General features: G+C 40.1%; 1 pseudogene; it reads left to right on the forward strand.

Annotated features, from left to right (window-relative positions):
- The first annotated feature begins 1105 nt into the window (after window positions 1-1105).
- On the forward strand, window positions 1106-2215 carry LOC110320232 (annotated as a pseudogene).
- Window positions 2216-12138: the final 9923 nt, after the last annotated feature.

Here is a 12138-nt window from a genome sequence, read left to right on the forward strand (position 1 = left end):
AATCACAAAGGAGGACAACACTGGAGAAAGAAAACCTAGGAAAGAGATCAGGAGTCATAGATACAAGTATTACCAACAGAATACAAGAGATAGAAGAGAGTAGCTCAGGTGCAGAAGATACCATAGAAAACATTGACATAGCAGTCAAGAAAATGCAAAATGCAAGAAGCTCCTAACCCAAAACATCCAGGAAATCCAGGACAGAATGTGAAATCCAAACCTAAGGATGATATAGAAGAGAGTGAAGATTCCCAACTTTAAGGGCCAGTAAATATCTTCAACAAAATTATAGAAAGAAACTTCCCTAACCTAAAGAAAGAGATGCACATGAACTTACAAGAAGCCTACAGAGTTCAAAATAGACTTGACCAGAAAAGAAATTCTTCCTGTCACATAATAATCAAAACACCAAATGCACCTAACAAACATAGAATATTAAAAGCAGTAAGGGAAAAAAGATCAAATAACATATAAAGGCAGACCTATCAGAATTACACCAAACTTCTCACTGAAGACTATGTAAGCTAGAAGATCCTGTTCAAATACCATACAGACCCTAAGAGAATACAAATGCCAGCCCAGGCTACTCTACCCAACAAAACTCTCAATTACCATACGTGGAGAAATGAAGACCTTCCATGACAAAACAAAATTTACACAGTATCTTCCCACAAATCCAGCCCTACAAAGAATAATAGATAGAACTCACCAACAGAAGGAGGGAAACTACACCCTAGAAGAAGCAAAATAAATGTCAATTTCAAGAAACCCAAAAGAAGATAGCCACACAAACATAATTCCACCTCTAACATCAAAAATAACAGGAAGCAACAATCACTGTTCCTTAATATCTCTTAACATTAATGGACTCAATTCCCATAAAAAGACATAGACTAGCAGACTGAATATGTAAAAAGGTGCCAGCATTTTACTGCATATAGGAAACACACCTCAGTGACAAAGACAGACACTACCTCAGAGTGAAAGACTGGAAAACAATTTTCCAAGCAAATGGTCCCAAGAAACAAGCTGGAGTAGCCATTCTATTTGTCGAATAAAATGAACTTTCAACCAAAAGTTATCAAAAAGGATAAGGAGGCTGCCACGTCCGAGGCCGTGGGTCGCCGCTGCTGCAGCTATGGTGTCAGTAATTAACACCATGGACACCTCTCATGAGGACATGATTCATGATGCACAGATGGACTACTATGGCACCCGCCTAGCAACCTGCTCCTTGGATAGGTCTGTCAAAATATTCGATGTGCGGAATGGAGGGCAGATTCTCATCGCAGACCTCAGAGGACATGAGGGGCCAGTGTGGCAAGTGGCCTGGGCCCACCCCATGTATGGCAATATCCTGGCCTCCTGTTCCTATGACCGGAAAGTCATCATCTGGAAGGAGGAAAACAGCACTTGGGAGAAGACCCATGAGCACTTGGGACACGACTCCTCAGTGAATTCTGTTTGCTGGGCCCCTCATGACTATGGCCTGACCCTGGCCTGTGGGAGTTCAGATGGGGCCACCACACTGCTGACCTATACAGGGGAAGGCCAGTGGGAAGTGAAGAAGATTAACAATGCTCACACGATTGGCTGTAATGCTGTCAGTTGGACCCCAGCTGTTGTGCCTGGATGTCTTATAGACCAACCATCAGGGCAGAAACCCAATTACATCAAGAAGTTTGCATCAGGTGGCTGCGACAACCTCATCAAGCTATGGAGGGAAGAGGAGGATGGCCAGTGGAAGGAGGAACAGAAGCTAGAGGCACATAGCGACTGGGTCCGAGACGTTGCCTGGGCCCCCTCCATTGGCATGCCTACCAGCACCATTGACAGCTGCTCTCAGGATGGCCAAGTGTATATATGGACCTGCCATGATACCTCAGGCAGTATGTGTTCACCCAAACTCCTATACAAGTTCAATGATGTTGTGTGGCATGTGAGCTGGTTCATTACAGCAAACATCTTGGCGGTGTCAGGTGGAGACAATAAGGTGACCCTGAGAAAAGAGTCAGTGGATGGACAGTGGGTGTACATCAGTGATTTCAACAAGGGCCAGGGTTCTGTGTCAGCCTCCATCACAGAGGGCCAACAGAATGAGCAGTGCCGACAAGGCAGCCTGGCCTTCCTGTTACCTATTCTGGAAGTAGAGTCCCAGCGCTACCAAGATTCCACACCCAGGAGTGCCCACACGCAACACTGGATGTTCACCTGACGTACTGGGATTCCATGTGTTTAGTAATTTAATGTCCAGCTGAAAATATTCATGTAAGGAACAAATGACTATTATTTTAAATATTTTTGGCCATTTTTAACTATCTTTTGGTTCAGACTGTTTCCGAGCTAATAAAATCATATTGCATAGAAAAAAAAAAAGGATAAGGAAGGACACTTCATACCGATCAAAGGAAAAATCTACCAAGATGAACTCTAAATTCTGAACATCTCTGCTCCAAATGCAAGGGCACCCATTCATAAAAGAAACTTTACTAAAGCTCAAAGCACACATCTTACCCCACACAATAGTAGTGGGAGACTTTAACACTCAACTCTCAGCAATGAACAGATCATGGAAACATAAACTAAACAGTGACAAGGTAAAACTAACAGAAGTTATGAACCAAAAGGATATAACAGATATTTATAAAACATTTCATTCTAAAACTAAAGAATATACCTTCCTCTCAACACCTCAAGGTATCTTCTCCAAGACTGATCTTGGAATTGATCAGAAAACAGCCCTCAGTAGAATCAAGAAGATTGAAATAATCCCATGCATCCTATCAGGTCACCAAAGACTAAGACTGGTCTTAAATACCAACAAAAACAATGAAAAGTACAAATACACATGAAAGCTGAAAAATGTTCTACTCAATTAGAAAGAAAGGAAGAAAGGAAGGAAGGAAGGAAGGAAGGAAGGAAGGAAGGAAGGAAGGAAGAAAGAAAGAAAGAAAGAAAGAAAGAAAGAAAGAAAGAAANGAAGGAAGGAAGGAAGGAAGGAAGGAAGGAAGGAAGAAAGAAAGAAAGAAAGAAAGAAAGAAAGAAAGAAAGAAAGAAAGAAAGAAAGAAAGAAATTAAAGACTTTTTAAATTTAATGAAAATGGAGACACATCATACCAAAACCTATGGGACAAAATGAAAGCAGTACTAAGAGGAAAACCAATAGCTCTAAGTGTCTCTAAAAAGAAACTGGAGAGAGCTTACACTAGCAGCTTGACAGCCCACCTGAAAGTTCTAGAACAATAAGAAACAAATACACCCAAGGAGAGTAGATGGCAGAAAATAATTATAATTTTTTTTTGGGGGGGTGGGGGTCAAGACAAGGTTTCTCTATGTAGCCCTGGCTGTCCTGGAACTCACTTTGTAGACCAGGCTAGCCTCAAACTCAGAAATCCACCTGCCTCTGCCTCTGCCTCCTGAGTGCTGGGATTAAAGGCCACCATGCCCGGCGGCAGAAAATAATTAAACTCAGGACTGAAATCAACCAAATAGAAACATAAGGAACTATAAAAAGAATCAACAAAACCAGGAACTGGTTTCTTGAGAAAAATCAACAAGATAGATAAAGCCTTAGTCAGACTAACTAAATGGCACAGAGACAGCATCCAAATTAATAAAATCAAAACTGAAAAAGGAGACAATGGAAACCTTGGAAATTTAAAAAAAAAAAAATCATCAGATCCTACTACAAAAGCTTATACTCAATAACACTGGAAAATATGTATGAGATGGACAATTTTCTAAACAGGTACTATAGCCACTTGCAGCTACAGGAACTGGATTACTGAGTGGGAGGCTGGAACTGTATGGGAGGAAAACAGCGGGAGAAATAACAAGACCAAGGCAAATTCTGATCAAGGCCCAAGATTTTATTAAGAGTCTGAGCCTATAAAGGGGGAAGGCCCATCCCCCCCGCCATGCCAGGCTCTTGATGCTTTGTTGTCAGGCTGTCAGCACTTGGTCCAGGCTGTTGCTTATCTCTGGAAGACAGATTCAGCCTCTCATTGGGTAGCAGTGTCTTGGAGAAGAGCACAGGTGGCAGAACAATAGACCTATCTAGGTCAGAAGACTCCACCCTTGGTGGTCTCATTCACAGTGGCAGAACAGGTCTGAGCCAGCCTGCTCAACAGTGGGGGAGGCTACAAGATACCAGTTGCCAAAGTTAAAACAGGAGCAGATAAACCATCTAAATAGTCCCATAACTCCTAAAGAAGTAGAAGCAGTCAATAATAGTTTCCAAACCAATAAAAGCCCAGGACCGGATGGGTTTTGTGGAGAATTCTATCAGACCTTCAAAGAAGACCAAATACCAATACTCTTCAAACTATTCCGCAAAATAGAAACAGAAGGAACACTACCCAATTTGATCCATGAATCCATAACTATGCTTATACCTATATTATCTGAAGACTCAATAAAGAAGGAGAACTTCAGACCAAGTTCCCTTATGAATATTGATGCAAAAATACTCAATAAACTTCTCACAAACTGAATCCAAGAACACATCAAAACCATGATCCATCATGATAAAGTAGGCTTCATCACAGGGATTCAGGGATGGTTCAATACACTGAAATCCACCAATGTAACCCACTATATAAACAAACTCAAAGAAGAAAATCACATGATCATTTCATTAGATGCTGAAAAAGCACTTGACAAAATTCAGCATCCTTTCATGTTAAAAGTCTTGGAGAGATCATGAATTCAAGGCCCATACCTAAACATAGTAAAAGCAATATACAACAAACCAGTAGCCNNCATCAAACTAAATAGAGAGAAACTGGAAGCAATTCCACTAAAATCTGGGACTAGACAAGATTGCCCACTCTCTCCCTATCTATTCAATATAGTAGTTGATGTTATAGCTGGGGCAATTAGACAACAAAAGGAGGTCAAAGAAATACAAATTGGAAAGGAAGAAGTCAAAATATCACTATTTGTAGACGATATGATTGTGACCCCAAAAATCCCACCAGAGAATTCCTAAAGCTGATAAACAACTTCAGCAATGTGGCCAGATATAAAATTAACTCAAACAAATCAGTAGCCTTCCTCTACTCAAAGGATAAACAGGCTGAAAAAGGAATTAGGGAAACAACGCCCTTCACAATAGTCACAAATAGTATTACATACATTGGTGTGACTTTAATCAAACAAGTGAAAGATGTATATGACAAGAACTTCAAGTCTCTGAAGAAAGAAATTGAAGAAGACCTGAGAAGATGGAAAGATCTCCCATGGATTGGCAGGATTAATATAGTCAAAATGGCCAAAAGCAATCTACAGAATCAGTGCAATCCCCATCAAAATTCTAACTCAATTTCTTCATAGAGATAGAAAGATCCATTTGCAACTTCATTTGGAATAACAAAAACCTAGGATAGAGAAAACTATTCTCAACAATAAAAGAACTTCTGGGGGAATCATCATCCCTGACCTCAAGCTGTACTACAGAACAATTGTGATAAAAAAAAAAACAAAAAACAAAAACAAAAAAAAAAAACTGCATAGTATTGGTACAGTGACAGGCAGGGATAGATCAATGAAATAGGATTGAAGACCCAGAAATGAAGCCACCATGCTATGGTCACTTGATCTTTGACAAAGGAGCTAAAACCATCCAGTGGAATAAAGATAGCATTTTCAACAAATGGTGCTGGTTCAACTGGTGGTCANNATGTAGAAGAATGCAAATTGATGTGTTCTTAGCTCCCTGTGCAAAGCTCAAGTCCAAGTGGATCAAGGACCTCCACATAAAACCAGATACATTGAATTTGATAGAAGAAAAAGTGGGGAAACATGTCAAACACTCAGACATGTGGGCACAGGAAAAAAGTTCCTTAACAGAAAATCAATGACTTATGCTCTAAGATCAAGAATTAACAAATGGGACCTCAGAAAATTGTAAGGCCAAGGATGCTGTCAATAGGACAAACTGGCAACTAACAGACTGAGAAAAGATCTTTACCAAACCTATATCTGATAGAGGGCAAATGTCGGATATATACAATGAACTCAAGAAATTAGACTCCATAGAACCAAATAACCCTATTTTAAAATGGGGAACAAAGCTAAACAGAGAACTCTCAACTGAGGAAACTCGAAGTGCTTAGAAGCACCTAAAGAAATGTTCAACATACTTAGTCATCGGAGAAATACAAATCAAAACAATCCTGAGATTCCACCTCACAGCAGTCAGATTAGCTAAGATCAAAAACTCAGGTGACAGCAGATGCTAGTGAGGATGTGGAAAAAGAGGAACACTCCTCCATTGTGGGTGGGATTGCAAGATTGTACAACTACTCTGGACATCAGTCTGGAGATTCCTCAGAAAACTGGACATAGTATTACCTGAGACCCAGCTATACCACTCCTGGGCATTTATCCAAAAGACTCCCCCACATATAACAAAGATACATGCTCCACTATGTTCATAGCAGCCCTATTTATAATACTCAGAAGCTGGAAAAAAACGAGATCTTCTTCGACAGAGAAATGGATACTGAAAATGGGGTACATTTACACAATGGTATACTACTCAGCTATTAAAAATGATGAATTCATGGAATTCTTGTGCAAATCGGTGAAACTAGAAAACATCATCCTGAGTGTGGTAAGCCAATCACAAAAGAACATGCATTGTATGCACATACTGATAAGTGGATATTAGCTCAATAGTTCTAAATACTCAAGATACAATTCACAGATCACATGAAGCACAAGAAAAATGAAGAACAAAGTGTGGGTGCTTCAGTCCTTCTTAGAAAGGGGAACAAAATACTCAACAGGAGTAAATATTGAGACCAGATGCAGAGCAGAGACTGAAGGAAAGGCCATCCAAATACTGTCCCACCTGGGGATTCATCCCATATACAGTCACCAAACTCTGACACTATGGTGCATGCTAAGAAATGCTTACTGAAAGGAACTTGATATAGTGTCTCCTGAGAGGCCCTGCCAGAGCCTTACAAATACAGAGTCAGATGCTCACACAACCTTTGCACTGAGTGTAGGGTCCCCAGTGGAGGAGTTAGAGAAAGGACTGAAGGAGCCAAGGTGGGTTGCAACCCCATAGGAAGAACAAAAGTATCAACCAGTCAGACCCCCCAGAGCTTCCAGGGACTAAACCACCACCCAAGGACTACACATGGCTCCAGCTGCATATGTAGCAGAGGATGGCCTTTTCAGGCATCAATGGAAGGAGCAGTGCTTGGTCCTATGAAGGCTTGATAGATGGCCAAGTGTTGGGGAATCGAGGACAGAGAGGCAGGAGTGGGTGGATGGGTGAAGGAACATCCTCATACAAGCAGGGGATGGGAAAGGTATTTTCCAGGAGGGGGAAATGAAGGTAAGGGGATAACACTTGAAATGTAAATAAATTAAATACATAAATAGATAAATAAATAATTAAATTAAAAATCAAAGATGATCGCAGAAGATGGAGAGATCTCCTATGCTTGTGGATTGGCAGGATTAATATGGTAAAAATGGCCATCTTGCCGAAAGCAATCTACAGATTTAATACAATCCCTGGCAAAATTCCAAAGCAATTCTTCATAGAGTTAGGAAGTGCAATTTGAAAATTCATTTGAATAAATAAAAAACACCAACAGGATAGAGGGGTTCTGCGAGTGGGGGGAAACCGAGAAAGTAGATAACATTTGAAATGTAAATAAAGCAAATATTTAATTAAAAAAAAAAGAAAGAAAGAAAAGAAAAGAAATAGTTTTCTTCATCTTTGGTAGCAAAGCAAGTTGATTATTAACTCCATTTTGTCACCCAACAAACCGGTAGTAGGTGCTTTAGTTATGGACTTAATAGACATTATACGTCAGCCTTTGTGACTTCACCCTAAAAAGGGTGAATCAGTCTCTCTTGCTAAAATCCACTTTTTCAACTCCTTAAACACTGATCTTATTTTTCAGTCAATCACATCTCCACATTTAAACATAGCATTACATACAGTAAGAATATAGCATTGCTAAAGACTGATTCCAGAAAAGTGTCATGATTCTTCTTCCTTTCCAGTAAAGTCAGTCTGTAAGACTAGGAACTCCCTTAGAATCTATGATGTCTCTTAAAAATTTATGGTGTCTCCTCCAAGAAAACTGTAACTGATTAATCCATTCTAATCTCCCTGGTGGAGGCAGCAGCAGGGCAAGCTCCTTGCTACCCAGCCTAATGCTCTGGATTCTCGAATGAAACCTTATATACACAAAACCTTATATTTAATATGCCTTAACGAGCTCAATGGCTGGGCCATTCCCAAACTTCCATGTTGCCAATTCCTATCTCATACTACTCAATTATTACTTACTAAAATTCATATTCCATTTTTTTTTACCGTAGACCGAATTGTGGGGGGGAGGGGAGACAGAAGCCACTCTTCCCCAGCTCAAACATGACTGTATGTTTTCTCTTCTGCAGCCTCAAGCCTGAATCTTATTACTTTTCCTGCATAAAAATTCTGTTTTCTCCCCCTCCTGCATTTCTTGCTCAGGAATCCTGAAAGTTCAGCCTCTATCTCCCTGCCCAGCCATTGGCTGCTGGCAACTTTACAGCAATCAAAGCTAACTGGGGACAGGGATTCTCAGCATCTTACATGCAAACATGTGAATTCCCACGAAATTTTGGGACCCAGTTAACATAAGACAAACAATAAACCAAATCCACAACAGAAAAAAAACTTTATAAATAACTAACTCTTATTAATATGGACCAAAGTAGCACAATAAATCATGGCTCTGGCAAATTTGGAGGGATTCTGGTGATCACATTCAGTACATAATTGGTGGTGGCAATAATTGATGAGACATTGGGTATTGAGAACCAAAAAAATGTATATCTGTCTCATATGTAAAATTAACCTGAAAGTTTTTATTACAAGTCTCCATCAGATTTTACCACGGTGGATCTTGACTGTACCTACAAGCTACATGTGATCTCATTGAACTATGATAATCTAATTATTTGGAGGGAAGTAGAAAAAGGTGGATTGCTTCATTTAGTGAATAAGGATAAAACTATTCAAATATGATTTCATACATTATTTATTCATATGATTACATACATCAAGCCTCATTCTCAGAAGGATTTCAGTTTGTCCTCTGAGATATATAAGCTTTAAAGCATTTTTAAATGGTAAAAAATGAGGATGTTAAACTGAGATCAAATCAGACAGAGGCAGACTGAACTTAGCTTCTCGGTAGTAACAGTAGGTGTACACAGGGAGAAATCACCCTCAGTGTGAATGAGGAAGCAATGGACTTAAGGGACCACAGCCTTGCTGGATACTACAGCCTGAAAGAAAATCTTCTGTGACGGTACTGGGATCAAAGAGACCCTACCAGAGCATGTGGGTACTGCCTCTAGGAACATGCCCACCTCTCTAACCCACACAGAGGCTGAGACAGTGAGTGAGGTTCAAACTTTGGATTCATTAGGGAGTTTGAGTATGTTCTCTCTGCCTCTCTGATATTCTGAATTTCCCATCTTAGTGGGAAGGACAGAGAACTTGCATGCTTTGGTCCAGACAACCGAAGGAGCAGCAGCTGATCTTGCTACATAGTAAAATTGAAGGTTGATGATAATCTTTTTTTTAGCAAGGATCTGTTTATCTTCTTACTTTAAAGGGAATCAGAACCAAAAGCCTGACTTGATAAGAAATTATCAAGGGAGGGATGAACATTTTAAAAATACACAGGTGTTTCAAGCCCTCCTCTGCCTGAAGCTTATCTATCAAGTTCTTCCAAGTCATACTATGAGAGGTCCTGGCCCTTCCTTTGTCTTTGAATTCCAGAGGCTATTTTGTGAAGTGGGAAACCACTTGTGTCCACCTTGGTTAACCATGGTTGCCACATGGCCAAGAATGTGTCCAGAAAAATACCATTAATGCTTCTTGACAGAGTGTCCAGGAGAAACTCAGATACATGAAACTCACTTCCTTGGAAGGAATCTTCTGTACTTCTCTTAAAAGAAAATCCTAAGAAACATTGTTTCCTTTCACATATTTTTCTTCTTTACACAAATATGTCTGCTGTGGAATTTGACAATCTCTAACACTCTGTAAGAACACACTTTAAATATATTTACATAACTGTTGCCTAATTAAATAAAGTTTGACAATTTACACAGAGCAAAGAGATTGAGCCTAGAACTCCCACTGAATATTTATAAAGTACTAAGATTGCTATATGAAAATGTTCCACTTATTGCTAGCTAGAGCAATAAGAATAAAAAGAGATCAAGGGGATAAAAATTGGCAAAGAAGAAATAAAGGTATCACTATTTGCAGATGATATGATAGTATATGTAAGAGACCCCAAAAATTCTGCCAGAGAACTTCTCCAGCTGATAAACAACTTCAGCAAAGTGGCCAAGTATAAAAATTAACCCAAATAAATCAGTAGCCTTCCTTTATACAAAGGATAAATAGGCTGAAAAAGCAAATAGGGAAACAACCCTTCACAATAGCCACAAATCACATAAAATATCTTGGGGTAACTCTAACCAAACACGTGAAAGTGACAAAAACTTCAAGTCTCTCAAGAAAGAAATCAAAGAAGTTCTCAGAAAATGGAGAAATCTCCCATGCTCACAAATTGGCAGAATTAACATAGTAAAAATGGCCATCCTACCAAAGGCAATCGGTAGATTCAATGCAATCCCCATCAAAATCCCAACACAATTCTTCAAAGACATAGAAAGAGCAATTCTCAAATTCATCTAGAAAGGCAAAAAGTTCAGAATAGTGAAAACAATTATTAACAATAAAAGAACTTCTGGGGGGATCACAATCCTTGACCTCAAGCTTTACTACAGAGCAATAGTGACTTAAAAAACAAAACAAACAAACAAACAAACAAACAAAAACCCCTGCATGGTATTGGTACAGAATGGCTAAGATCAAAACCTCAGGTGACAACACATGTTGGAGAGGATGTAGAGAAAGAGGAACACTCCTCCATTGCTGGTGGGATTGCAAACTGGTACAACCATTCTGGAAATCAGTCTGGAGGTTCCTCAGAAAATTGGAAATAGATCTATCTGAAGAACTATATATACCTGAAGAAGTGCTATACCACTCATGGGAATATACACAAAAGATGCCCCACCATGCCACAGGGGCACCTGTTCCACATGTTCATAGTGGCTTTATTTGTGATAGCCAGAAGCTAGAAACAACCTAGATGTCCTACAACAGAAGAATGGACACAGAAAATGTGGTTCATTTACACAACTGGTCAGCTATTAAGAATGAGGACATGCTGAGTTTTGCAGGCAAATGAATAGAACTAGAAAATATCATCCTGAGTGAGGTAACTCAGACCCAAAAAGATATTCATGGTATGTATTCACTAATAAGTGGATATTAGCCAAAAAAAATTTTTTTAAAGTACAGTATAAGATACAGTCCACAGAACTAAAAAAATGTCAACAAGCTGAAATGCCCAAGTGAGGACGCCTCAGTACCACTTGGGAGGGAGAAGAAAGCAATCCCAAGTGGGGACGTATGGGGTATTGAGCTATGCATAGACAGCCTGGTTTCCAGTTGAGGCTAGATGTTGAACCCCGGGACCCGGTGGTGATAGTTCACCTACATAGGACAGAAGGAGTTCTCTCATGTTTCCTGGAACTCTGGCTCCTGTGAAGTTACCGCCCCCCTCAGTGCCCACAAGAGAAGCATGGTTAGTAGTCATGTAGGCAATGTCCCAATGTCCCAAGCTTCTGACCTTCAAGCTAAACTCCTCCACAGTTACCTAGCAACAATAAGATAAAGCAGTCCACTATAAGAGGGGCTGTTTGGTCCTTCCTCACTCTCTAGCTCTTACTCCCCTTACTCTCCTCTCCTCTCCTCTCCTCTCCTCTCCTCTCCTCTCCCTCTCTTCCCCTCTCTCCCTCTTACTCTCTACCCTTTCTTCTCTCTCTCTCCTTTTCCCCCTTCCCTCCTCTTGACCATGGCCAGTCTCTCTCTCTATTTCTACCATTTGTCTTTCCCCCTGCCTTTCTATAATAAAGCCCTAAAACCATAGAATGTCTCCTGGTCTCAAGGCTCGCTGTGCAGATTCTCACCTGTGTGGAAACCTCTCTCCCTCAGTCCTCTCTCCCATAACCAAGGGCTACAGGGTGTCGCCC

This window comes from Mus pahari, chromosome 4, assembly GCF_900095145.1.
Source record: "Mus pahari chromosome 4, PAHARI_EIJ_v1.1, whole genome shotgun sequence".
NCBI classification, from domain to species: domain Eukaryota; kingdom Metazoa; phylum Chordata; class Mammalia; order Rodentia; family Muridae; genus Mus; species Mus pahari.